The following is a 7077-nucleotide window of genomic DNA, read 5'->3' as shown; positions in this document are numbered from 1 at the left end:
GCAGCAGCCGTAGGGTTAAAGCCCCCAAATGCAGTTTTTTTTGTTTCTCCGCGACGACGCCTTGGCCAGAAAGTGGGTAGAGTTCTGCCGGCAAGTGAAGCCATACAATTTAGACACCAGCGTAATATGCATGAAGCACTTTACGGACCACTTTTAAACTCGACATGTTAAGTTGAAAGCGTTGAAATAACACAATTTACAAATTAAAATCGAAGGTAAGCAAGCATCGACCACTTTCTGCAGGAAACCACGCGCTGCGACAAGATATTATCACTTTTTTGGCACCTGCAATACAAACCCAAAAATGATAAATAGTTAATTAATATGACCTATTCTTTTGAACACATTTCAAGAGTGGTTGTATATTTTTTGTTAACGTTGTGCTTAATTTGCTATATTCAAAGATGGCTTGAGAAATTGGTGAATCGAGAAGAAAACACGTTTTCTCACTGCAAATTCACAACTGTCAACTCATTGTTCTTCGCCATGTTCTTTGTTTACCCGTTGCCGCAAATGTCATTCTTCGGGAATGCGCAATCTTGTATTCTATCGTTCTTGATGTAAATAGGTATAATTTTTTTAATATTCAATAATTTCTTAAAAAATTTCAACTTATACATGAAAGAAAGCTGCGAGCGCCTTGTTACCTGCGAGGCATTGAGCACGAGTATGCTCGCTCGCTCGAACTCCAAGTTTATGCCTATCCTGGTTTAGGTATGCATAATTTCTGCATTGTTAACGATGTGGTCAGTTTTGGAAAAAACGTCAATTAATGCATAGAAATATCCGTAAAATACCAAAAAATTCATTTGGTTTGTACTCAGCTGCAATTGAAACCCATTGTGTATTGTTAGTGTTTTGGAAATTGGTATCTCTACCCGTTCGGGTTGTTTTCGTACTCTGGTCACAACCGTTATTTGCGAGTTCTGTACGTTTTTGGTTTGTAGTTAGCATTTAGTTTCATTTGGTTCATATACATTTTACTATAGCAGCTAAAAACGAAATTTGGTTTAGCTACGTGTAAAACGTGCAAAAACAAGCTTAGTAATAATCGAGTGTCTAATTTAAAAGCGCATTTAATTAAATTGCACAAAATTAATTTGAATGAAGCAAGTAATGAACAGTTTGAACCACCGGGGTCGTCAATTTCATCTAAAAGTGCTGGTAAAATAATTCGAAAAAAGAAAATTAAAATAGAGGTGAATAAAAAACAATTGATAAGGTCATATATCGGATTGGTAACGGAGGACTGCATTCCGTTCAATATTTTGAATTCACCACACATAAGAAATTTCATAGATCCGATTTTCGATGGCCTTAGAGTATCGGACGGAAAAAAAATTACGCTGAATGCATCAAACTGCAAAAAAACATTGTTTATGGTTGCTAATAACATAAAATTGGAAATCACCAATGAAGTGAAAAACAAGCTGTTATCATTGAAAATAGACAGTGCTACAAGGCTGTCCAGAAATATATTTGGTGTAAGTGCTCAATTTATTAGTGCGGTACGAATTAAATCTATTATTTTGGGAATGATAGAATTGAAAGCCAAAAATCTTGCCATTGAAGTGTTCAATGTGCTAAAGCGATACAACATTAATTTAACCCAAATCGTCTCGATAACATCTGATAACGGTGCAAACATGCTGAGAGCGACAAACATTTTATCATTTATTTCTGAGGAGGATGTTGAAGAATACGACGAATTCTGCACAAACGATGAATATTAAAAAAAAAAATGAACTTGTGGAAAAAGTGCCAAACGTGCTAATAGGAAATATACAAGTTTGCCGATGTGCAGCACATACAACCCAGCTGGTCGCTCTTGACGTTGCAAAATCGTCTGGCATGCTTAAATACCTATGGAATTGACGTAATCTTACAAAATACATCAAGAAAACGTCAAATGACTATCGCAAAATATTTTAGTTAAAAGGATTGAAAATGCCCCAACTAGATTGCCCTACGAGATGGGGATCCACGTATACTATGTTGCAGGATTTATTAGCAGCTAAGCATATGTTAACTAAAATCGAATCTATTAAAAATAAATCTGAGGATGAAAACTTCGAAGTGGATACGTTGTTTTGGGATTTCATTGAATGTTATTGCACAGTTTCCCATCCCTTGAAAAAAACTATAACAAAGTTTCAAGAGGAGCAATTACACTACGGAAACTTTTACGCACAGTGGCTTAAACTAAAAATAAGCACCGAAAAAATTTTAAGCGATTCACGTCAGGAGCTAATAACAACAATTGGAAACATGATTTTGAAATTCAATGGAAACACGAACAATAACGTTATTTAATAATAAATTTTTAATTTCGTGCTTGTTTCTGGACCCTCGCTTTCAACATACTTTTACTGCACAGCAAAAAGCTACTCTTCATTTAAAAACAATTTGGGACAGAATCCATGAAAATAATCCTATTGGACCCTTATACTCCGCGCCAACTTCTGCTTCCACACCGGCCGGCAACTTTTTTGATGAAGAAGATGAGCTCATGTATCAATATTTAGTACAAGGAACCCAAGCCGAAATCAACAATACGTTCGACGCGTATGCAAGAATTGAGCATCTCCAACTGCCTTTCCATAGAATTGACGATGTGCTAAAATTTTAGAAGGGAAAGCAGTACACTGACCCATAATTATACGAATTAAGTAATGTTTGTTTTGCAGTCCCGCCAACTCAGGTTAATATTATCTATACAGAAACTTAAAATTGAGAGGGCGAGAAAAAAACAGCTTAGGAAATAGTGGATGCCCTGATGTGCATATCTATAAACGAGTACATATTCACTAAGGCTTTACCAATTTCGTTTTTAACAGGTCACAATTGATCGAGCATTTTCAATACTAAGGGCCGTTTGCACCATGTCTAGTTAATTCTAACTCCCAGTTAAACATCTTTTTCGACGTTATCGACACCCATCATATAACATGTGATCGATAAAGCAGTGGATGTGCTTAACTGAAGGATGTACCTCCAGTTAGCGTTAACTAGACATGGTGCAAACGGCCCTAAGGCTGGATCATTACCGTAATCAGCTTAGTGAGGAGACACTCGAAAATATTTTGTTGGTAAAACTGAACAGAAGTTTTCTTGACACAGTTATAGAAACTTTACCTCTTCAAAGATACACCAGATGAATAATATCTAGTCGTAACTTTCTTATTTTTTATTTTATAATTAGCAATGAATTCAATGAAGACTGTATTTTTCTTTTATTTTTGATTTAAATTTTTCAATATGAAATAAATAATAACTAATATATTAATAAAAAACAAACTACTTAGCAAATTTCAAACTTTGGATTTTTTAAGTTTTCAACCTACTATGAACGGGTAGAGATACCCACTTCCAAAACAGGTATGAAAAGTTGTTCCTTTTGTACTGTTAGCGCACACTAACAATCAGCGTTGCCAGGTCTTCGACATGAGAAAACGTCCCTCTTGGTCTGAAAAAACGTCATTTCCTACCCAAAAACGTCTTTTTCAAATGTATGCACCCAGAATTGTTCTTATTAAACTTTTATTGTATACAAAGGCACATATGTACGCAAGGTATATTAAAATGTCAATTCGGCAGAGCACATTTAAAATTCATTGCAAACTGGTTTGATATCGTTAATATAAAAATCATTTTATAGATACACTTGTGATCAGCTGATTACGTCATCAACATTTTGATCGATTATGGCTGTTATTCTTTTCTTTATTTAATGTTTGTTATTTTTCCATAAAAGCCTAGCTCATTATATAACAAACAAAATATAAATCCACATTTCAAACTTTGTGCAAAAATTGTAAAAAATCTGCAAAGTTTCAGCTGCAAATTCAATTTTATATTCAGATTTTCCAGATTTTTTTGAGTATGCAGTTTGATAGCCCATTAAATTTCAGGGAAATAATGTGCAAGTTTTAAGGTGCTTAGGAATCGGGTTGATTTGTAATAATTTTTTTTCCTTGAGGACATTTGGTTAGATGGCCGGTTGTCGAAAATGCTAACGTTCTGATTAGAGGAAACATAGCAATATTTCAGCTTTTTTTTGCGGTCAATACATTTTCAATGAAGTCTTAAAAGAGTCGCCTACTTTTTTCTGACTTTTTATGCTGCTACAGCTTTTCTGGTGGTTTTGCGATCGTGCGTGTTGCAATAGATCAGCTGTTCCTGATTTGGTTTTTAATATGCAATTGCAAACATTGCAATAAGCCTCGTAAGCTCAGGTGTTTACACAACCAGCCTTTCTACGCGGAATCCTTAGTGCATGAATCTTTAAGTCATCTGTATCCAAATAATAAATATATTTTGAAGCAGCTGCTACAAAAAAAAGCTTGTAAAGATTTGTTATGAAAATAATTCAAAATCAGTTCTATCTACTAGATTTAGTAACAGAGAAAAATTACTGGGAAGGTAAAAAACCAGTTTTTATACAAAAAACCTCAAAACGTCCACATGACGTTAAAAACGTCGACCTGGCAACGCTGCTAACAATACACGATGGGTTTCAATTGCAGCTGAGTACAAACCAAACGAATTTTTTGTTCTTTTGTTCATTGCGTAGTTAGGATTGTAGTAAAGATACTCAGGGTTTTTAAGGTTGCCTATGCGGATATTTCTATGCATTAATTGACGTTTTTTGCCAAACTGACCACATCGTTAACAATGCAGAAATTATGCATAGATAAACACTTGCTAAGGAGTCTCAGGGTTTCCTAGATATTTATATATATATATATATATATATATATATATATATATGCATCATGAACGTTTCTCCTAAACTAAAAAAACTCCTTTTAAACATAAAATAATAGATCCTAACCACATCATTAAAAATCCAGAAAATAATACATATACTGGTATGTATGTACATGTGTTATAGTATTACCAAGTGACCTGTGCGCACAAACATAAATAAATATATCTGTGTACATATGTATGTATGTAGAATGTAAGCTAAGTTTTTTTAACCGAGATTCTTTTTAACTTAATAGCGAAATGTTCATACAAATTTTAAATCTTTTTTAGGGTATGGAATTTTGTGGCATAATAAATTTTAGTACAATATGGAGAAACTGAGCAACGCTTTCAACAAAAAGAATTGCCAAAATTCAACTGTATTTTTTCGAACACTTCGCAAGTGTCAACAGTAATTTGCGAGCTCTGAAGAAATCATAAGCAAACACAAAATACCAATTGACTGTTGTTGCTGCCCGCTTGCAGAACCTAGAAATTTCTCATTTTTCGACTGCGACTGCCGACAACTTGCAAAAGCAAAGATATTGCTTATACGACATATTGCTTTTCGACTTTCGCCGCTGACCAAAATCAGATTGAAATCAAAATGAAAATTTTCAAACCAACGACTGCCGGAAGAACTGCGCATTTTGTCGGCAATCAGTTTCTACTTGAGCTTCGACTGCGACTGTTAAACCAACGACTGCCAGCAGCTCTGCGCATTTTGTCGACAATCAGTTTTTGCTTGAACTTCGACTGCGACTGTTAAACCAACGACTGCCAGCAGCTCTGCGCATTTTGTCGGCAATCAGTTTTTGCTTGAGCTTCGACTGCGACTGTCGTCTTGTCTCATAAGCGTAAGCACAAGCAATAAGTAAATTTTGAACAGTTACAATAAGTCGAAGCAGTGAGAAGCGAAAATTTTATTACTTTTGCTATTTCGACTAAAGTTTTTTAAACACTGGTTTTACTGAGGCAACTTTCCACAAATCAGGGAAACAAGATGTCGTTATACAATGATTTAAAACATGTGTAATAGCACTTAAAACAAGAGGTAGTATTATTTTAATAAATTTGATCGGAATTCCGTCTACACCAATTGCATTGGACTTAATCCTAAAAATTACTTCGCTTTAAATCTCCGCTGAGAAATCAAAGGGTTTTCCTGAATAACACGCAGAGCCACAGGACACAAAATTAAGACTTGCACCATACACCGGACTTTTAATAAAGGCATTATCAAGGTAATTTGCGCCAAGGTTACAATTTGGTTCCTCTTTGCCATACACACGCAAGCTTTTAAGATTGCACCATAAAGTCTTGGGTGGAAGTTCGGGATTAAGTTTTGATTTGAAAAAATTTAATTTTTTCATTCTTATCACCCTACTGGCCATGTTTCTGGCTGATTTGTAATTTTCCCAGTTTGCATCTGTTCTATTCCGCCTCCAAAGGCGGTAAGTTTTATTGCGGGCCTTAATAGCAGCCAGAACTTTGCTATTATACCATGGACATGACTTGGACCTAATTTTGCACAAACGAATAGGTACAAATTCAAGTTTCTCATTCACTGTAGCATAACACCAACATTCATGATTGTGGCACATGTTGAATTTTTTGTCGACGATAATTTGAGTAAACAAGTTCGTTAAATTTATAAATTTACAAACTTGAGCGATTTTAAAATGAAAAGTGTAAGTAAATACTTGCCTACTTAATTAATTTAGTTAATTCCAATGATTTGAAAGGTACTCGGCTGAAAACTCCGATAGGGAACCCGATAGTTACTACGGCAAAGAAATTGAAACGTATGTTGAAGAAAGTCAGACTAACAAGAAATACAAATGTAGATCATGTTTTTTGCCGCTCTGAAATAATTAAAAAAATTCTATACGAATTTCTTATGTTTGACATGCACCCGTGGACATTAGCAGGCAGAGAAACTTGCAAACTCCTGCAAATTTTTGTTCGTGAAGAAATTTTGCATGTTTCTCTACCTGAGAGAGAATTCGGGAGAATTTTTTCTTACTATCTGATATTTTGAGCGATAATTATCGCTGAATTTTCGAGGAACAAACCTATTGTATTCCCCAAGAGTTTTGCTTCACATTGAAATTTGTGCTCTTTTATTTTCATTTTGACGCATTTCAGTATTGGTTCTTTTAGTTCAAGTTCTTCTTCGGTTTTTGGAATTCAAATAAGTTCTCAGCAAGGAAAGTTTGTTTAAAAAATACTTATGTGTACATAGTGCTTGAAAATATACATTTCTCCCCATACCTTAAACCAGAGAACGTTTATAACTGAGAAGGCGCATTTTCTCTGTGAACTAAT

Source organism: Rhagoletis pomonella, unplaced genomic scaffold, assembly GCF_013731165.1.
Source record: "Rhagoletis pomonella isolate Grant_MI unplaced genomic scaffold, Rhpom_1.0 Rhpom_scaffold_00014, whole genome shotgun sequence".
Taxonomy (NCBI): domain Eukaryota; kingdom Metazoa; phylum Arthropoda; class Insecta; order Diptera; family Tephritidae; genus Rhagoletis; species Rhagoletis pomonella.
This window is presented reverse-complemented; position numbering follows the sequence as displayed.